This window comes from Marmota monax, unplaced genomic scaffold, assembly GCF_021218885.2.
Source record: "Marmota monax isolate L192 unplaced genomic scaffold, Marmota_monax_Labrador192_F-V1.1 WCK01_AAM20220418_F8-fsc00004, whole genome shotgun sequence".
Taxonomy (NCBI): domain Eukaryota; kingdom Metazoa; phylum Chordata; class Mammalia; order Rodentia; family Sciuridae; genus Marmota; species Marmota monax.
Window position 1 is genome coordinate 14,247,427 of NW_026692881.1, and position 21,832 is coordinate 14,269,258.

Here is a 21,832-nt window from a genome sequence, read left to right on the forward strand (position 1 = left end):
CAAGGTTAAATATTTGAGGACTGCTGGTTTACTTAATCTATTTCTGAGCGAGATGTATAAAGTCTACTTTGCTTGTGGATTTGTTGGGCTTTTCTTTCTTTCTTTTTTTTAAAGTCATTTTGGTTTTATGTCTTTTGAAGCTATGTTGTTAGGAGTATGAAGCTTCATGACTACTGTATCTTCTGATTGGGTTGTCCTTCTTGCTGTATGAAATATCCTTCTTTGATCCTTTTACTGCATAGAACGTGGTAACAATCATTCCATGAACCAATACTTAACTAGAACCTGGTGCCTAGTGCTCTGTGATCAGTGGTGTAACAGAGCCAGGAAGGCTGCCCTCTCATGCCAACCTACAAGGCTCCCAGGAGGGGCAGTCTGGGGGCAGGGGGAGTGCACCAAGCTTCTATTCAAAAGATCTGAGTTACAGATTTCCAATTGACTAGCAAGTCCCCCTGATACCCCGAGTCTCAGTCGCTTCATCTGTGAAGTATGGGTGATGGCTTTGCCCTGTGTTCTCCAGAGGGGATCTTGAATGTCAAATGAGATACTCAAAAGAAAGTGGCTTGGGATGATGACAGAGGTGAGGCTGGCCTTGTCTTTGGCCTGAGGTGGGCTGAGGAATGGAAGAGGCCCACTGCCCCGACACCTATCCCACCCCCTGGCTGTGAGAAGGTCCTGCTGCACAGGCTTGCAGCCTTGGGGGCGGGGGAGATAAGGCAGTCTTGTCAGTTCTTTCAGAGCCAGTCAACTGCCTTTTACAACCTGAGCCCTCCCCTGCTGGGGCACTGTCCTCATAGCGGCTGCTGGTGAATGCCCAGGGTGAGTGTGTGTGATTAGTAGAACTACTGTTGCTTCAGGGTCCTGTTATCCCCGGGTATCCCCCCACACACCATTTTCTCTAAGAGGAAACTGAATACGGCTGTCCTGACCCCTGGGTAGCTTCCTCTGACCCGACCCTTCAGCACTGTTTTACTTTCGAGCCTTTAAGCTTTGTCAGTTGCAAAATCAACTTCTGCCCCAAGGTCCCAGCTCTGCAGGTTTCTGTGCTGAATGCCTGTGCTCTGGATCATGGGCACCCATAGGGGTGACAAGCCCCATAGAGGGGCTTGAGCCAGGCTCACTGGTCACTGAATCAAATGGCAGGGAGGTGAGCCTGAGTTGTCCCTTCTGTGAGCTGGTTACTGACAGAGTGTCCTGGAGCTCACATTGTTCAGGAACAAAAGGAGAGGACAGGCTTGTCTTGGGCCCAGGGCTTGGCCCAGCTCTGAGTGTGCCCATTCGAAGGGGGGAAAGCAAGTGGGATGGGGTGGGGGCATGGTGGCACTTGCTGAACAGGGCTGCCAGTGAAGAGGAGGCTGAACAACGCTCTTCTCTCCAGCCTGAGTTCTCAACACTGCTGAGTCCCTGGGCTGTGGCCAGGAGGCAGCCTCAGCTAGGAGTACATCTGATGCAGTCAAAGTTTCAGCTAAGAGCATGAACTCTGGGACCAGACCAAGTTCTAATTTCAGCAATGCCACTGGACCTGGGGCTGGTTATTTGACCTCTCTGTACTTCAGTTTCCTCATCTGTAAAATGGGGATATTAATAACAATAATTCCTCATTGGATTATTGAGAAGTTAGAGTTAATTTTTAAAAAATTGCTGAAAACAGTGTGTACACAGTAAGAGCTATCTATGTAACTGCTGGTTAAAGTGGTCTTTCGAGACCATTATCCCATTCTGCAGCTCCTTGTTCCTGACTTTCTTACATCCACCCATGCTCTTCCTTCCTCACCCTCCCTCTCCTCATTGCCCTCCACTTGTCCTCTTCGGCTGTCCTTAGTCTCTTCCACTCTGCAGAAGCTGAAGTGATCACTCACACTGCAAAACTGCTGTCTCCACCCTTTGGCTCAAGATAACTCATTGGTTCCCATTGTTCTTGGGATACAGTTCTTACCCAAGCGGGGGCTGGTTCCTTCTCATCTGGGATGTGGCCTGGGCTGGGTCATCAGGACGACTGGCTCCTTACTGGGCACTCTCTAGAACCCTGAAGCTTCATTTGCAGCCCTCATCACACTGATGATTATGTAATCATGTTTATTTGATCAGTTTCTGGTTTCCTGCTGGACCAAGAACTCCACAAAGCCGTCTCTGACACCATCCATCACATGTAGGTGCTCAATAAATGACGCACAATTGAATGACTGAATGGCTGGATGAAGACTTGGTGGAAGGAAGTGGTAAACAAAAGGGTCTTTGGAGTCATTTGGTTTCAGGCTGGGGACCAGAACCTTTTTTGGGATCTGCCAGAATTCTTGGGAAGCACAGGAGAATAACACGCTAACTTCAGGGGGAGTGAGTGGTGTCTGAGTGGAGTAAGTTGAGTGCTGTGTCAGCTGCTTGTTTTGGGGGCGGGGTGGGGAGTGATGGACAAGCCCCCTAAGCTTAGGTCAGCTTCCCTCTACCCTTTCTCTCTTGGATACTTGTTTGACCTCCTAGGTACCTGGTGTTAGCGCTCTGCTAACATTTCATTATCCCAATAGCACCTTGAGAGAAGCATTTTCGTTCTTTTTATCACATGCAAAAACCAAGGCTCACAGACAGTAGGTCACTTGCCTGGGATCACACAGCCAAGAAGCAGAACCAGGACTCAAACCCAAGACTTCCTCCTATGGTTTGCAGATCCTTGGCTGCGTGTAAGAAGTGCCAACCTGAAAAAGGCTGACCCAAACTGCCTTGCAGGGAAGAGGGCCCGAGGGAGCAGACCCTTCAATGAGACTCAAGGCACTAAGGCTGCAGCAGGCCACAGGGCCTGTGACCTCAGGGAGCTCACTGTCTAGACTGGAGGCCAGCCGAGGAACAAACATGAGAGGTGCTCCAGAGTCACTCTGTGGAAGGTAGAAAAAGCACTCAGTGCAGAGTCAGAGGTCCCTCTGCCTGCCTTGATCTCTGTGGCTTGCAGGCTAAGGGAATTCAGAAAAAACAAGACTCCCTGGGCCTCAGTTTCCCATCTGCAAAACAGGGACTGGGAGAATTTCTTTGCAGATTTGTTGGGAAATTAAATGAAGGTGGGAGAACCTGCTGTGTAAGTGTTGAGGGGGTCTGTGCAATCCCAGGAAGTGGATGTGCAGGGCCCCTCTTTCCTAGCCTTGGCTATGGGGATGTGGGCCCATGGGGCCCCAGATTTATAAAATGTGGTGGCTGAAAGCTGTCCTCTACTCTGTGAGGCCCGACCATCCAGGGACTGTGAAGGCAATGCTAACAGGTCATAAACTATTCTCCGTGTTTCCCCAAATCAACACAGAATGGTTCATTAGGCTGTAAATAAAAGAGCATATTTCTTTGCTTTGGGCTGGAATGACATGCTCTCAGGACTGAACTCCAGCTCTCAAGCTGAACAGAAGTCAATTGGCAGCCCATGAAGCTCTGATTAATATAAAAAAACAGAGGCTTAGAGGGGGCGGTGACTGGCTCAGCAAGGGGACAGCAGGTCAGAGGGGCCTCTGGGACTTTGTGCTCTGGGTGCAGGAGAGGAAGTCAGGAACCCCTGGGAGGACCCCGGGGGCAGGACTGCCAAGGGGAAACTCAGGGCAGGAGCATTAGGAGTGGGGGCCAGCTATTGGGGGAATCTTGGGCAAACAATGTCCTCATTAAGGAGAGGGTGCGGGGCAGGCGGAGCTGCGAAGGCCACAGCCAGTGGGGCGGGGACATGGTGGACTGACCCTCCTCTCCTCGACTCCAGCCAATGGAGCAATTGTCCTCGGCAAGGAGGAAGCTGGGGCCGTGGCCTGGGAACAGCTGGATGGGTCCTGGCCTTCTTGACTGGCCCCAGAATGGCCCCTCTGTGCTGGCTGCTGAGAGTTCAGGCCCCAGGGGGCTACCTGGTCCTCGGCCTTCAGCCGGCAGTTCGGAGCCCGGGCTCACACAGCCTCTCTGGAAAGGGCTCCTTCTGCCCACCGCGGGAAACCCTGTTTGTCTCTGAGACCTGGCTCAGCCCACTTCCGGTCAGTGCTCCTGTTGCAGCTCCACCTATAGCGGGGGCTGGTTGCTTCTCATCTGGGCTGTGGCCTGGGCTGGGTCATCAGGACGACTGGGCTGCTACTGGCGTTTAGTGGACAGCGTTGGCACAGCCTTCCCCCACCCAGAAACGTCCCCCCCCAAATGCCCACAGAGGCCCTGTGGAGGGACGCCTGGCGCATGGGCTTTCATCAGACAGAGGCGGTGCGTGGGAACCCGGCAGATACGACAGAGGCAAAGGGGCAAGTGTGGCTCCGGCTGGCGCGGGCCCAGAGCCCTGCCCACCGTGGACCCTGCCCAGTGTGAACTCCCTCCGGGGCCTGACGTCCAGGGCCTCTACAGCTCGGCTGTTCTTGGTGTTCTGATGGGTCAGTGTCTATTCTGATTGATGGCTATCAGCTGGAGTCGGTCAGTGTCAGTGTTGTCCCGGTCGCTCCTTCTTACCCTGCATATACCTCCATGGTTTTTGGTGTTTAATTCTAAGAGGGACGATGGATAGATGAAGATGGGGGATTAACTTCTTTTGGTTGTGAATGGTCCCTGTCCTCTTGGGCCTTCCTGGGCTAGGTTGGCTGATTTGGGCATATCCCATAGTAGTTCCCAAAGTACTTTTTTTTTTTTTTCTTCTTTTTTTTTTTAATACGTGGACACAATATCTTTATTTTATTTTTATGTGGTGCTGAGGATCGAACCCAGAGCCTCATCCATGCCAGGCGAGTGCTCTACCTCTGAGCCAAAACCCCAGCCCCCCCCCAAAACTACTTTTATATTGCAAAGCAATATAACTATGGAAGCTGATTAAAATACACGTTGTTTAGATTGCTGGGCCACCTACAGGGATTCCAGTTCAATGCCTGTCTCTCCCAGGGGATTTGGATGCAGTGAGCTTGGGACTTGGATAACAAATGATGGTCTGGGTGGGAGTGGGGGGTGTGTGTGCACCTGGTCCCCTGTTCTGCACCCCTGCTGGTCACAGTGTCTCTCCAGTGCCCTGTTCTTGGGCCTCTTCTGACTGAAATGACGACTTCCCTTCTGGGAGCTCCATACAACTGGAATTCCCTCCTGTGCCCTAGTCCCTGTCCCTTGTCCCTTCTGCTTGGGTTGGTTAGTTGAGTTCACGCCCTTCTTATCTGCTCAGACCCAGAACAGGGCCCTGATGGATGATGGTGTCAGCAGACAGTTAAGTGTCAGGCCTGTGCTGAGTGTGCTGTGGTCTCATTTCAACCTCCATTCAATGTCCTAAGGTAAGTGTTACCGTCCTCCTCCTCCTCCTCCTTGTGCTCCACGAAAAGGCAGAGGTGACAAGGTCACACAGTGGGGAGGCTCCCAGCTGGATGTGACTCTACCACACACACCCTGAGTGCAGTGAGGCCCCAGCCTTTGCCGCTGCCTGGTTGTCATCCTTGCCCTCAGGGAGCCTGGCCTGCTGCTGTCATTGGACTATTATCAATGAGGATTTACCAGGAGTTCCTGGGTCAGGAGAGATTCCAATGTGAACAGTAGCTGAGAACTCTTGGGATCCTGGTGAGGACAACTCATCTTTTTTGGTACCAAGATTGAACCCAGGGGTGCTTAGCCACTGAGCTATGTCCTTAGCCCTTTGTATTTTATATTTTGAGACAGGGTCTTGCTAAGTTGTTTAGGCCTCACTGAGTTGCTGAGGCTGGCCTAGAACTTGCGATCCTCCTGCCTCAGCCTCCTGAGCCACTGGGATTGCAGATGTGTACTGCTGTGCCTGGCAAATAACCCCCATCTGTTATCTTGTTCCATCCTTGCAGCTGAGGGAGGCATGCATAAGTAGTCTTTATTTTACAGATGAGAAAACTGAGGCTCAGAGAGGTTGACTTATTTCACGTCACCCAGGCAGTAAATGACTGGGCTGGAGCTGAACAAAGGTCTGATGCTCCTAACATTCTGTGCTTTTCCCACAGCCCCATGGGTCCAGATTGTTCCCAAGTTAGGAAAGCTAAAAAGGCCAATTTGCCCCTCCCAGACCCACCATGAGGTCCCTGAAGATGGCTCAGGGTCCACTGCAGACAGAGGTCGGTGCCCTGCTGACCTGGTCATGTGCAAGGCAGCCGGGGTCAGGGAGAGGTGCATTCTTTCCCCTCAAATCACAATACCCAGGCTCTGGCTTCCTGGAATTTTTGTTAGAATTCCAAATCACTTGGCAATAAGTTCTCTCCCTCACAGTTTTTGCAGACGGGCCTGGAGCGCCCTTCCACTCCCGACCACACACCTTCACAACTGGTGTTTTCTGTTCTAAACGGGTGCCAGGGCCCTGTTAGGAGAAAGCAGCTCTGATGGTGAACCAAGAGGCAAGGTGTGGGCAGGAGAGCCAGAGGCCAGGGTGCAGCTCAGGAGTGATCATCCCTAAGAGGCAGGAAGGCCCTTGGCCCTGATGCCTCAAGACCCAGAATAACTCCCTGGCCTGCTTTGTTCTGTGCCCCCCTGGGGTTGCACTTCTCTCGGGGTCCCAGTTTGCCCTTCTCTTCAAGGAAAATGTAATGCCACCCTGGAGAGAGGCTCAGGTGAGCTAATGTCTGTGAAGAGCTAATGTCTGTGAAGAGGTTTTATCACTATAATTATTTGATTTCCAGGAGGTCAAGTTTGCCTCCACAGCTTTGATTGGTGGAATCTCTGCAGTGATGGCCATGCTCCCTCTTTGTGCTCTCCTGTTCAGTGGCCACTAGGCACATGTGGCCAGTGCTACTGAGGAGCTAATTTTTACTTGGTGTTTGAGTGAGATGAAACTCACACGACCCAAACAGCCATCTCAAGTGGGTCTTTAAGTGGCATTTAGTACATTTATAACGTGATGCAAGCATTGCTTTCTCTCTAGTTCCAAAAATTTGTTTTCTTGGAAAGAAACCCCCATACACGTTAAGCAGTTGCTCCCTACGCCCTCTTTCCCCAGTCCCCGGTGACACCACAACACTTTCTGTCTCTATGGATTTGCCACTTCATAGAAATGTACATCTTCACATACTCGAGTGACAGTTTGTGACTGGCTTCTTCCTCTTAGCATTGCTTTTGAGGTCATCCCTATTATAGCATGTATCAGTACCACATTCCTTTTTCATGAATGGATACTATTCATTTTGTTGAATTTTAACTAATTAAAATTCAAATAACTTCATGTGGCCGGTGGGAACCTCCGGGGTCCTTCTGGGAAGGGGAGGAGCAGGGCTTCCGCATGTGTGCCAGTCCCTGAGAGGGCCCCATGGAGATGAGAAGGAGCCAGAAAATGAAAATTCTGAGAAAATGTCCCAGGTGCCCAAAGGAGACCAAAGCTTGTTTTGTGGTCTTATTGGAGTTGGGTGCTGGGCTGTGTGGTGGGCTTGCTGATGCAGTCCTGGCAGCAGCCCTGTGACATACGTCTGTCCTATCTTCATCCCTGTTTTACCCAGCAGGAGACTGGGGCCGGGTGTTGAAATAGCTTGCTCAAGGTCACACCCTCATAGGTAACAAGAGACCACTCTATGAACCTTGGCCTGGCCCTTGCAGACACCCATGATCTTCACCTTGGGATCACACAGTCTTTTGGCTTTATCCCAAGGAAGGCAGATCAGGGCCCAGCCCACTGCTCCCTAGCAACCCCACACCGGAGGCTAACTGCCCAGGACCTGGGTGCTTCTTCAGAGGCAGGAGGGGTGCTGATGGATTAGGGAGTAGCCTGTCTCTGTTCCCCGTTGCTTATCAACCAGTAAGCTGGCCTGTGGGGCCCCTGCCCTGCACAAGCCCCCCCACCCCGCTGTCAATTGATCGGGAAGGAGGCTCTGTTAATTGCCCATCCAGAGTAAACAGGGCTGGGATGAACTGCCTGATAGCAGCTGGCTTTCCTTGGTGGTGCTGCCCTTTGCCCTTTGGGAAGGGGCAAAAGAGAGTAGAGGGAAGGGGTGGTCCTGGAAATGTCTTTAAGTGGGGGAGGGAAGGCTGACTTCTCCCAGCCCTAAAGAGTCGATCTGTATGTCCTGGAAATAAGGACCTGCAGGGCTGTTTGCGGTGCCCTTCTCATGTCTCCCTTGGTCCATGCATCCACCCATCCAGCCAGCCAGCCATCATCCATCCATCCTTTCTTCCACCCATTCTCCCCTTTTATCCATTCATCCACTTTCTTCCTCCTTCTCTCATTTCATTCGTTTATTATTCTCTTCTCAATTTGCACGTTTGAGGGTCCATGCCTCTCTCCTTCCCTTCCTCCTGCCCACCTCTCTTTCATCTTCATCTTCTTTTCCTCTCTAGAGGGACTATGTGTTTCTGGGGAGGAGGTTGATGGAGGAGTCCTCTGGGCCCTTCCACTGGTAACCCGTCCAGCTGTGGGGTTCTGAGTCTGGGCCCCTACACAGCCCCAACTGAGTTAACTGCTTGACTGCAGACATGCTGGCCACTCGCTTAGGTTAGATGCAGTCTCACCGTCCCTGGGGGAGGGATAACACCCTGTTCCTTCAACCTTGGGACCATATAACTTGTTGTCCAAACGAGGACCCTTTGGAAAGTGAAGGGATTATTGACATCATGCCTGGGCTGTGGAGTAGCCTGGGACTGGGTAAAATGGAACTTTTAGCCCTCCTTCCACAGCCTCAGCCTTAGAGGCCGAAGGCGCAGGCACCTTCTCTCCCAGAGCTGAACCTAGATTTGGAGTTGGTCCTGGGAATAGAAGCACATCAACATCAACCCCTCGGTCAGTTGGGTGTCTGACTCCTCTGGGACCCCAGAGCCCATGTTCCAGTAGGACATGGAATAGTCTCTAAAGTACTTTTCAGAAGTTAGTTCATCCTAATAGCCCTGTGTGGAGGACAATGTAGAGATCACTAAACCCCTTTATCAGATGGGGAGAATGAGGCCCAGAGTATGAAAGGATTTGCAAAAGCCTCACAGAGAGAGAGACCCCTAAGTCCACACTTAGGTCACTCATTAAAATGACATAGAAACGAAATCAACCATTTCTAAGCCCAAACCTGTGTCTTCTTTACAAACAGGCCACCTGAGGAAGATGTGACTTCCTAGTTACCCTTTGGCTGGCCAGGTGGGGCTGCTTGATCCCACGCAGGCCCTAGCTCAAGGACTCCAAGAGCTACCGTTTAGCAAGTCCCTGTTAAATACCAGGCACTGTCCTGGGCTCTCAGTCCAGGTTGGGGAGTAAGGAGGCAGCCAGAGAACAGGCCCCGGGGACCCTCCCTCCTGCTCCCCCATCTCCCGGGGAGCTCTTAGGTTGACCAGGTTGAATGTGTTCTCCCAGGCTGCTGCCACCATCAGTCCTGAACTGCTGCGGCTGGGAGATAAGATAGCAGCAGCCCATTAATCAAGGCGCCTGGCAGGGAGGGCTGGGCAGGGTGAGACACCCCCACGGCACAGGTGCAGATAAGCCCCCTCCTCTGGCTCCCTGGGGGGCTGGGCCAGTGGAGGTTGCTGGGAAGTTGGGCCTCTGGGTTCCAATCTCAGGTATCTGGAGAGGTGGGGGACCTGCTGGGGCACTGGGACTGTTGAGGTGCTGGGAAAGCAGTGTGTGGGCTGGATTGAGAGGAGCCAGGAGGGGGTGGGGAGGCAGCTCAGCAGTAGAGCACTTGCCTAGCCTGAGAAAGGCCGTGGTTCCAGACCCAGCACTGGGGGAAAAGAGTGGGTTGGGGGAGGACCTCAGGGTTCTCTTTCATTGCCTCTGTGTCCTAAGATAAATCACTGCACCTCTCTGGGCCTCTGAAAATAATACGGTGGGAAGATTGGGTTAGATGTCATGAAGGGCCCTTACAGTTTGGAGGTGACTGGCATGTAGGTGGGCGAGGGGTGGACTCAACCCGTTTATAGGGAGAGGGACAGAGGACCACTTTAGCTAAGGGACAGTGGGATGGATAGGAGTTGTCCTACTACCTGTACCTGTCACCCCCACAGGAGAGCAAGAGGTGGTGGTAGGGGTAGGTAGGGGTAGGGAGACAGGGTCCTTCAGTCACTGCACTTTGGCAGGGCCTAGGTACCACCTTGGCTAGGTGCCTGGATACTGGAATAGTGGAGTTTGGTTCTGATCCCAGCTCTGCTGCTCCTCTGTGTCACCTTGGGTGGGTTCCTCATCCTGTGGTGCCTCTGTTTTCCCCTCTGTACAATGGGGATGATACAAGTATCTACCCCTTATAATCCGGTGAGGTTTTTCTAGGAGGATCAGTGGAAGGTGCTTAGCTTGCTGCCCCGCAGGTGGCAGGCATTCAGGAAGTATCTCTTTCCCTCCTTCCTTCCCAGCCAGGTCCACAGGCCTGAGCCTCTTTTTGCAGATTCAGCAGAAGAAGAGGTGGGAAGACTCAACCCAAAGCAGTCGCAGCCCATGCATGCTGATTCTAAAGTGGGCCAGTTTTATTTTTAGAGCTAATAAACAACAGCTTTGAAATGACCAACATTTATCATCTCATACCACTTTGGTAGTGGCTTAGCTGGGCGGCTATGACTCAGGGTCTCATGACACCAAGATGTTGGCCAGGGCTGCTGCTCACGGAAGGTTTGGTTGATTCTAAGCCCACTTTGACTGTTGGGTGGCTTGAGTGTCCTCTCAGCATGGCAGCTGGCTTCCCGGAGCAGGTGATCTAAGATGGCCAGTATGGAGGAGGTGTGGTGCCCTCCTTACCTGGTCTCTGGAGTTGCCAATCTCCATCTACTTTCTTTTATTCAGTGGAAACAAGTCACCAAGTCCAGCCCACACTCAAGGGCAAGTAGGGCATTTGTGGATTCGTGAACGTATTTTACAACCACTACAAAGAATAACAGTTATGTTCAGGTGCTCTGAGCTGGGAAACTGAAACACACTGTCTCCAATCCCCACAACCACCTCCTAAGTCAGGAATTACATTTCTTCTTTTTCTTTTTTTGGTTGTAGATGGACAAACCCTTATTTCATTTATTTATTTTTATGTGGTGCTGAGGATCAAACCCAGTGCCTGACAAGTGCTAGGCAAGTGCTCTACCCATGAGCTACAGCCCCAACCCAGGAATTATATTTCTTTTAAGGATGAAACTATAGTAGTTCAGAGAAGCTGAGAGATTTGCCCAAGGCCACCCAGCCAGGATGCTTATAGTGCTGTTTGGTCTTGGGGCTGAATTTTTCTACCCACTAGGCTATTCCCCACCCCAGCTAGATCCAACTGAGCTGCCCCAAGCCAGCCTTGGCTCTGAAGTCATATGGGGCTGCTGGGGGAAGGCCTCTGGCTCTAGGATTAGAGGTAATGCATGAGACACCAGGTGCAGGAAGGTGAGCCATGTGGGTCTGGATTGGAGGTCTACTGTGCCATTCATTCATTCCTTTTGTCCCTGCAAAGACAAGCATCCAAGGCATGTCACTGTCTTGCCAGCCCTGTGGGTAAAACTGAGGCCAAGCCTGCAAGCCTCAGAACAGGAAGTTCCTCACTTGGGAAGGATTCAGACCATGCTCCTGACTCCCTGCAGCTGGCTCATCCCCCCTCTTCCTTAGGTTCAAGGGGTCCCAGCTCGCCTTGCTCCCCAGTGGTTCCAACCTGGAGGGATGGCTAAGCATTTGCCCACTTCTACCAGCAGAGGGAGCAGGTGCTGTGTCTGCAAATCTGGGAGGTTCTAGGTGAGGTGGCCACCTGGCCTGAAGTGCTCTTGTCCCTTCTGCCCAGAGGCTGACTGGAGTGGGGTGATATGAGCAGAGCTGGCGAGGGTGGGGCTGCGTCCTAGAGCTCCCCCAAAAAGACCAACCTCAACTTCCTGGAGATGGGCCATGGGAAAGGAAGAAAGGATGGAGTTTCCTGGGTCTGCCAGGAAAATCCTGCCACCTCAGATCCAGCCCCACCTGCTGTGGGATCCAGAAAAGGGACAGAGTCATCAGTTTTCACTGTATGATCCGTTCAGCCAACATCATTGCACACCTACTGTGTGCAGGCGTGGGGGGCGTGGGGGAAGCATAGCCTCTTAAGGGCTGACATTTCTGTGGGAGGCTGGGCAGGCCAGGTGTGCAGGCCAGGTGTGCGGACCAGGTGTGTGGGTGGATTAATTACACATTAGGGACATAGGGACATAGAGGAAATAAACAGGGGTGGGAGAGGCAGCAGCAGCGCCCTGCATCTCCACCTGCTCACCTAGATGACCAGGTGGGACTGAGGTGGAACAAGTCCATGAGTCTGGGAGTGGACACAGATCTGTCCACAGTGCCCTCCTCAGCTGCGGGCTCCTATTGTCACCAGAAGTCACTGTGAGTCACCATAAGAACTGGCAATGACAGCAGCGAGGCCATTTAGCCTACCATACACCTGCAGGGCATTCATGGGCAAACCCACTGGAGGCCCTGGAGTGGACAGGCCTGGCTTTGTCACCAACTGTGGGATGTTGGCTGAGACACTTGACTCCTCTCTTTCGGCATCTGTGAGGACCTCCCACTGGTCTCAGTAGGATTCCTACGCGGTGTGAGGACTGTGAGGTGGGAGTCCCAGCTCTGCCTCTTGCCAGCTGTGAGACCTGAGCACGTGTGGGCCAGTTTTCTGTTGTTGCTGTTAGGAAGTACGGCACACTTGGCAGTTTACAAACACGCTTGTTATCTCAAAGTTTCTGTGGGTCAGGAGTCAGGCAAGGACTCATTGTGTCCTCTGTTCAGGCCTCACAAAGCTGCAGCCAGGGTGTCATCTGGCGACAGGGTCAGCTATCTGCCTCCAGAGGGCTTGGGGGTCCCCTCCCAAACTCCTGTGGTTTTTAACTTCCATGTGGCTGTGGAACTCATGGAGGCTGTGTCTTCAAGGCCAGCCGGAGAGACCTCTCTGGTATGTTACTTTCTTTAAGGGGGCTCCCCTGATTAGGCCAGGATAATCCCCCTTTTGAGTTAGTCAAAGTCAACTGAAGATAACACTCTATTATATTCCTGATCCTGCCCATAATCAAGAAGGGGGTTAAACAGGCGGTGTCCATGATGGGGGCAGGGGGGATCCTGGAAGTCATCTTAGAGTGATCAATAGGCCAGAATTGTTTTCACTAATAATCACATAATGATGAGTAACAATTATTTTCATAATTTAATCTTTAGTTTTAAAACAAATAAACACAAGTGAAAGGTCAAGTCTAAGCACATTTTTCAAATTCATCATTTTGTGTATATACAATGGCTGCGCTTAACTGATAAGCATACATTTCTTAGCTCACGCTCTGCATCACGGTTACCCATTTTAAACACCAAATGAACCTCCTACTGGTCCTCGAGAATGACAGCATTGAAGGAACTCAGTTCTATGTTTTGTTTGTGTATTTTCACACTCGATAGGCTATCATTTTTTATTTTTGAATGTACTCGTTAAACACAGGAATGTATAGTACCCTAGGTGTTGGGGACACAAACTGCCCCTGAAGTTACCTTGAATGGTTCTGAGTCTATATAGACACACAGGAGAAGCAAGCAAGATGCCCTTCAGTAAGGAATGGAGCTGGGCGTAGTGGTGCACACCTGTAATCCCAGCAGTTTGGGAGGCTGAGGCAGGAGGATCACAAGTTCAAGGCCAGCCTCAGCAACTTCTCCAGACTGTCTCAAAAAAAAAAAGACTGGGAAGGTAGCTCAGTGATACAGTGCTCCCAGGTTAAATTCCCAGTACCCCCACCCTCAAAATGAATGGATAAACTATGGTATATCCATATAGAAGAATATTCTTCAGGAAAGAAAAAAAAAAAGAAATGGAATGAGTTATCAAGCCATGAAAAGACACGGAGGAAACTTAAATGCATATTACTAAGTGACAGAAGCCAAAGTGAAAAGGCTGTTATATCCTGTTTATTTCCAATTATGTGGTATTATGAAAGGCAGAACTACGGGGACAGTAAAAAGATCAGTGGTTGCCAGGCTGGCAGGGGAGGAGGGGTGAGCAGGTAGAGCACAGATTATTTGGGGGGCAGTAAAATCTTTCTGTATGATACTATTAGGGTAGCTGCGTGTCATTATACATTTGTCAAAACTTACAGAAAATACAGTTTAGAGTAGACTCTTATGTTAGCTATGGATGGATATATAAATATATGTTATACATGGATCTTTAAATTTATTTATTTATATGTTATGCTGAGGATCGAACCCAGTGCCTCACACATGTTAGGCAAGTGCTCTACCACTGAGCTACAACCCAGCTCCTAGCTTTGGCTTTTTGTTAATAACAGTGTATAAATATTGGTCCATCAATTGTTAACAAATACACTATACTAAGGCAAGATGTTAATAATAGGGGAAACTGTGCACTCAGTTTTTCTATAAATCTAAAACGGGTCTAAAAATAGTCTATTAATTTAAAGAATGCCACATGTAGCCAAGTCTGGATATGTCAAAGTCTGCCCCCCTAAAACTAGGAGACTTCCAAATTAACTGTCATGTAGAATACAGTGCTTATTAAAGAGTAAGGCAGGAAAATGTGCTAATTGGAAGTTAGCAAGTCCTGCAGCAACTGTAGTGCATACTTAGAACTTGGACCAATGATGGATATTTTCAGGTTAGGGTATTTTTTTTAATCACTGATAGAGTTTAAAATTGCTGTTTGGTGATAAGAAAACATAGTCAGACTTTGGGTTTTTTTTTGGTGGTGCTGGGGATTGAACCCAGGGCCTTCTGCATGCACAGCAAGCACTCTACCAACTGAGCTATATCCCCATCCCCCCCCTTTTTTTTTTACTATATTTTAAAATTCCCTGCCAGCACTCCCCCAGGTGCCTGTGTTGGGGATGGTCTACTCCCAATGCCCTGCTCCTGCCCACCCTTGCCAACCCTGCATCATGGAACACCACAGCCTATCTCCCAACACCAGTGAGCATTCAGGACAGAATTATATCTTTTAAAAACCTTTTAATTGTAATAGATTTTATTTTTAAGAGCAGTTTTAGATTCACAACAAAATTGAGCAGGAACTACAGTGATGTCCCCACATAGCCCCTGCCCCTCCATGCATACAGCCTCTCCTGTCACTGCACCAGAGTGGTGGATGGGTCACAGCTGATGAACCCACATTGACTCACCCTGTTGCTCCAGATTCATGTTAGGGTCTGCTCCTGGGGCTGTGTATCCTGTCTCCACCCCTGAAGGATCACTCTGAATGCTGGAGTTTCAGCCCACAAATCCCCTGTGCTTCACATATTCACCCTCCCCCGCCCCCACCCCTGGCAACCACTCGTCTTCTTATTGTCCTCATAGTTTTGCCTTTTCCAGAATGTCATGTATTTGGGATTACACAATACGTAGGCTTTTTGCTTTGACTTCTTTCCCTTAGGTTTTGAATTGAGGTTTCCTCCATGTCTTTTTCATGACTTGACAGATCATTTATTTTTTGTACTGAATAATAAATACTCCATTGTATGAATGTGTTACTGTTTATTTACATCTCATCTTTTTTTTTTTTTTAATTAAAGCAAAGAAGCATTTCCTAGAGTCTTCTCAGTCTGGTCTCATTGGACAGAATAAGGTCTAGGTTCCTTCTGTAGCCAGTGCCTGGCAGCAGGGACGATATCACCATAAGTGACCAGGGTCGGTCTTTGGTCAGAGAGAGTTCAGTCTCCTCTGAAGCTCTAGCCACCTAATACATGAACAAATTCTTGCAAGGGGTATTTAGTGAGGGTGAAGAAAATGGCTGTTGGGTGGATAAACAAGAATGCTCGCTCCAGCAACCACATTTAAAAAAAAAATGATTACACTTTTGCTTATAAAATAATGCATTTTACAAAATCTGAAAACTACAAAAAGTAAACAATACCAACCTACCATCTCAATTTCTGGGTCTGGGGGTGCTGCTCAGTGGTAGGGTGCTTCCTTAGCATGTGCATAGTCCTGGGTTTGATCCCCAGCATAAAAAAATAGAAATAAATAAATCAACTTCTGGTGATTACTATTGCTAGCATGTGCAGTATCTCCTTCCAGATTTTTTTCTCTATTCAGATGTAGCGTGACACATATAATGATATATTAAGTCAGGTCCCTTCTAGTATTGGCTAAGGCACGAAGGCAAAGATAACCCTGGTGGAAGGAGTTGTAGGATGGAAGATGGGTTGATAGTCCTTGAGATGAGATGGCTGTCTTGCACTGAGGGTAAATGAGGATCAGGAACTGAAGATCTAGGGGGCATTTTGAGAAAATTTCTTTGTAGAAAGCTCTGCTGTGAATCCCAGTCCCTTGGGTAGTTAGGGTGCCAATCCCAATGGAAAGGAAGGTTTTCCCTCATCTCAAACCTGCTAAGATAGGCTGCAAGGACATCTCTTGGGGGGGGGGCGGTCTGATATGTGTCTTGGAGTTGGGGAGGCCCAGAAATCCATGAATAACACAAACCCAAGGAGTCTTAAGGTGAGGGACTCTTGCTTTCAACTTGTGAGGTTGTAGCAAAGTCAGAAAGTAAATAAAACCACACGGAGAGCAAAGAATGTGAGCATATGCCCTGTGGACCTGGTGAGGGCCATGTGTGAGGGAGGGGTGGCTAGAACTGCTTTAGATTCCATGTGACAGGACCTTCTGGAAGAGTGACTGAGGATCAGCCTGCATGGGTCCCTGGGGCAGAGGAAGTTAAATGCAGCTTAAACCTGTTTCTGGGGACCTCTTCTGGTCTGAGTTCTATTCTTCCAGTCTTCCCCTATCTGATGTCCTACCCTGTCCTTGTGGATACTCTTCCCCATCTCTCAGGGCAACAGTACCACCACCCTCCCCTTCTGATGTCTTAGCAAAGCTCTGCCATGTCAGGCTGTCAATAGTCTTCTACTCTGGAGAGAGTTTTGACAACGAAGGAAAAGATAGGGCTGTGGCCGTAACTCAGTAGCACAGCACTTACCTGGCATGTGCAAGACCCTGGGTTCAATGTCAATTACTCCCCTACCCTCAAAAAAGGAAGGAAAGTTAGCTGTTTTGAACTAGGGTGTGGCCCACTGTCCTACTTACTTATAGGCAAAATCACCTCATTACCGTCAAAGAACCTACAGGATAGACTCAGGTAAGAAATGTCCTGCCATATGTCCTCTCCTTCTGGGACTTCAATTAAAAGTATAATAGGTATTTTTTACTCTGTTTCCTATGTCTCTTATTCTCACTTCTGTATTTTTCCATCTTGAATCTCTGTGCTGCATTCTGGGTAGTGACTTTAGACTTAACTTCCAGTTCACCAATTCTCTTCTTAGCTGTATCTAATCTGCTGTTAACTCCATACCTTGGATCCCAATTTCTTTCTTCCTTTTTTCATTCTTCTTCTTCCTTTTTTTCTTCTCTAAGATAGACTTTCTATTTGGTTCTTTTTCAAATCTGCGATGTCACTTTTTATAGTTTCCAGTTTCCTGCCTAATTTTTCAAGCTTGGACTTACATTCCTTTGAATATAGCAAGCATGGTTGGTTTTGCTTTGTATTTGATATTACCAACATTGCATATGCCTTTGGATCTGTCTCTGTTGTCTATTGTTTCTTTTTTGTTCTTGTCTTGAATTTTGGAGTAGTATTTTGAATCCCAGGATTTCAAATCCAGAGAGTCTTTTTATGGGCTTCAGCCAAACACTTGGGGACATTATCAGTTTAGGATTGCCACAAATACCATTTCAAGGCTTGATATTTCTTGGTCAGAAACCAGAGTGCAAGTCTGCATGGGCTGGTTTATGTCAGGTTCCTTCCCTGCCGGCCTGGCACCCCACCCAGGGTGCAGACTCAGATCTGTGAAGACATGGATTTGTAGCATTCTCACCCCTGATAAGCTCTGGCTTTTCACTTCTTTCCCTCCCGCCCTGGGAGAGATCCAAAGCACAGACCTGTTTCTCTCAGGGCAGCAAATATCCTTCAGAAAAAAGCAACCTTGTAGGCTGAGCTCATCTCTCTGGATTCTTGTCTTCTCCCAGATCTTGGCCCACTAATTCCTTCGTAGTTTGTGATTGTTTGTGTTTTCAGGACGATGCTTTTCCAAATTTTTTTTGGCTCACCTTCCTTTTGTTTTCCTCAGCAGAGAACTGGCTTGAATCACCTTGTCTACAGTGACCAGGAGTTTACAGGAAGAATGAGCATCTGTGACCTTAAACCTCCAGAAATAGCAACCCTGGCCTCCTCTGCTGAAGAAGGCTTCGCTGCCTCCTGGGCTTATTTTCGTCACAAAGGGCCCCATGCTGGCCAAGGACACCTCTGACTTAAGTTACTCTCTTGGCCCCAAATCATCTCTTGCCACAAGCAGAAGTAGCAACAGTCAAGGAATAGGAGGAGGTTTGGTCTCAGTGCTGGGCTAGCCACATGTTCATTCCTTGCCCTGGATGAGAACGTTAATTAATTTTTTTGACCCCTTTTTTTTTTGGTACCAGGGATTGAACCCAGGGTGCTTAGCCACTGAGGCACACCCCACCTCTTTTTTATTTTATATTTTGAGACAGGATCTTGCTAAGTTGCAGAGGACATCACTAAGTGGCTGAGTCTGGCCTCAAACATGTGATCCTCCAGGTTCAGCCTCCCAAATTGCTGGGATTACAGGTCTGAGCAAACACACCTGGTGACCTTTGTGTTTTTGAATAGTTTATCTGCAACATGGGATGGAGAATCAAATCTCCTCAGGTTATCTCCTAAGATGATGCCTGTGAAAATCCCCTTCACACAGCATGACACATTTAGATGCTCATATATGTTTGATGGATTCTAATCCTAATCAATCACAGGACTTTATCAGTTTAGTTGCAAATGCTAGAAAAATCCCCCAAGTAGCAATAGCTGTGAACAGAGAGTTTATTTCTCTCTCTCATATAGTGGACATCTGAAGGCAGGAGGCCCATGGCTGGGAGGTGACTCCTCTTTGTCAGGCTCTCCAGCACCTACTACCTTGCTGCTCCTTCACCCTTGGAGTATTGCCTTATGGTCCAAGATGCTGCCCAGGCTGCTCCTACCTGCATGTCAGGTAAGGGGAAGAGGAAGTACGGGAAAGCCTGCAGCCCTCCCTTCAAGGAGATTTCTTGGCAGTCCTGAGTGACACACCTGCTTGATTTCATGGATCAGACCTTGCATACAGCTCACGTGGACCTGCCAGGGAGGAGGGGCAATGGAAACCGAGCTGGATGGCACTGAGCTAGTTACTGGATTCTTTGAAGAAAGAAAAGGGAAAGATAAATTGGTAGGCATATTCTGACCCAGTGACCTTGACCAAATCACTTTTCCTCATTGGACTTTAGCTCCTCATCTACAGGAATTGATGTGTGTGTGTGTGTGTGTGGGGGGCACTGTTGGCATCTTGGGTGACACAAGTCTTCACTGTGTACAACTATTAAAGGCCAGTAGCATCCTTAGGCATGGTGACAGTTCCCAGGCTAATAATCCCACTCTTTCAGGGGGACAATACTACCTGCTGTTGGGAATCTGTGGACAAGATGTTCTAAAGTCTAACAGTGGCGTTCTGTGCTCATCTTGATCCTGTGATGCTCAGGTCTAACTTCATCTGTCAGACGGGCAAGGGGAGGGAAGAGGACCGAATGCACATGTCGACTTCAGTTCTACCCGACTTTGGAAGGCAGGGGAAAGGTCATTGGTTTCTAGGTGGTCAGAGAAAGGGAAAGGGCAGAGGGAAGGAAGAGGCCAAGGCAGAACTTGGCAAGGCATGGGAGGAGTGAGACATTAACCCAGAACACCTGGCCCCAAGAGCACCCCCTGTCCCTCCCAGGCCCTTCTCTCTGTCCCCAGAATGAGGGATGGAGAGAGAAGCTGGCACACTGGCCTTTGTCTGTCATGATGCCCTCATTATTGGCTCCCACATCCATTGGCAGGACCTCATAAGTGGGGCCGCCTGACCTTTGGGTGGCAGATGCTTTGTCTGGCATTGCTGATCAAAGGACCAGGACCAGGAGGCCTTGGCACCTGGGCCAGTGCCTAGGCTCTCTGCCTCTTCTGCAGGACTCAACCCTAGCCTGCCCCTGTTCTTGGTGGGTGGGTGGGGGGGAGCAATTAGGTGGGCCATGCTGTGCTCACCCCAGCGGGTTCTGATGGAGCCAGGGGGAGGACATGTGAGTCGTAAGAGTCACATTGCTTACGTCCAAAACTGGTTCTAACAATTATTTATTTGTGTGACTTTGGACAAGTTGCTTGACCTTTCTATTTTGTTTGTTTTCTCACTTGCAAAATGGAGATAATAATAGTCCATATTTTGGGGGGTTGCTGTGAGGCATAAATGAGACCATAGGGGCAGAGAATGGAGAGTAATGCCTGGCGTATAGTGGACGTTCAGCAAGTTCTGGTCATCGCTGTTTGGTGCCATGACCAGAACTGTGCCATGACCAGTTCTGGGTGGAGCCACTCCTCTCTTTTTTTGGAGGGAGTTACTGGGGACTGAATTCAGGGGTACTAGACCACTGAGCCACATCCCCAGCCCTATTTTGTACTTTATTTAGAGGCAGGGTCTCACTGAGTTGCTCAATACCTTGATTTTGCTGAGGGTGGCTTTGAACTTGCGATCTTCCTGCCTTAGCCTCCCAAACTGCTGGGATTACCCCCTCTCTTTGTTCTTGACCCTGGAGAATCTGGTGCATACATGTGGCTTAGAGGGCTTAAGTGGCTTGCTTGAGGTGCCACAGTCAGCCAGTGTGGGCAGGGCCTTGCCTCTTGCCAAGCTCTATTCTCTACTGCCCCATGGTGAAGAGGAAGGCTCTTGACAGAGGTATCATGACAGAGGGCATCATGACAGAGGTAGCAACCTTGGGTGGGATGTGGGTGGGGAAGGGGTGCAGGTGGTGGAGGGGGGATGTGGGCACACAGCCATTTGTGTTTGAAGCTTCAGACTGTTACCAAGGCTGGTGAACAGGGAGGTGAGACTGTGGGTGTCCTTGCAGGATCGAGTGGGATGGAGGCCTATGTGGTCCTATGGAGGCCACCATGGCAAGCTGAGCCAAATGGGTCTCCACTCAGAGAGGACGCCTGGGCCCCCAGCTGCCTTAGCAGGTCCAGAAGCTTAAGAGAGCCACCTCCTGCCACCTGCCCCAGTGAGATCATGGTCTCTCCTCCTGTGTGCCTGTGCTCACAGTGCACTGGGCATGGATGGAGAGGGAGGGCCATGGCTGGGGACAGTAGGAGCTTTTGGCAAGGGTGCTGGATCTGGAGTCAGGAGACCACAGGGCCAGGGTTGGTTCTATCATTCATTATCACTGAGTAGAATATTTAAGCAACATAATAATTATAATGGTATTATTATAGATGCCAATGAATAATGAGTATGAATTAATAATGATAATAACTACTTTCTTTAGAGCTTACTCAGCGCCAGGCACTGTGCCAAGCGCTATCTTGAATGATCTCCTTTACTCCTGCCATCATCTTATGAGGAGTGTACACAGAGTTCGGTTTTCACAGGGGAAGCCGCACCAGGAGGGGTTGTGGCTTGCTCAAGGTCATGCAGCAGGTAAAGGGGGAGGTCTGGACTGGATGCCTGTGTCCCCTCCACAACTACCTGCTGAACTGTGGTTGGACAAGCCATTATTGTCTGTGGACTCTCTGAACTTCTCTCTGTTCATCTGCATTGCGATGGTTTTCAATACCCTGAGGGATGTGACAAGTATCTGTAAGTACATTTGTTAATCAATGATGTTTTATGGGCCCATATCTCCTTTTGTCACTCTTCTAGGTGCCAAAGACACAGCAGTGAGCCACAGAGACAAGGTCCCTGCTCCTGGCTGGGGTGACATGCCATTACCAGATCAGTGGATAAAGCAGTCCTGGGTCCTCTGGGCTCAGTGCTCTGAATCAAATCAAAGACAGATAGGTCTCAAGCAGCTTCCGATGGGTTGGTGGAGAGGAGACATCTGCACTAGTGGCACTGGGAGGGGAAGCCCAATGACTTCAAGGCCCTGTAAAGAACTTTCCTGGTGAGGGTGGTGGGGAGGTTGTAGCTGGGTACAGGATATAGA

At 49.5% G+C, this 21,832-nt stretch overlaps 1 long non-coding RNA gene across 2 annotated transcripts; it reads left to right on the top strand.

Moving 5' to 3' along the window:
- Window positions 1-3,713: 3,713 nt before the first annotated feature.
- On the top strand, window positions 3,714-19,325 carry LOC124096422 (uncharacterized). 2 transcript variants are annotated; one of them, XR_006852843.2, is made up of 3 exons: window positions 3,714-3,983; window positions 5,135-5,240; window positions 17,911-19,325. It is a non-coding gene; the product is annotated as an uncharacterized LOC124096422 (long non-coding RNA). The 2 variants fall into 2 exon arrangements; XR_006852844.2 differs by lacking the exon at window positions 3,714-3,983 and adding an exon at window positions 4,013-4,364.
- Window positions 19,326-21,832: the final 2,507 nt, after the last annotated feature.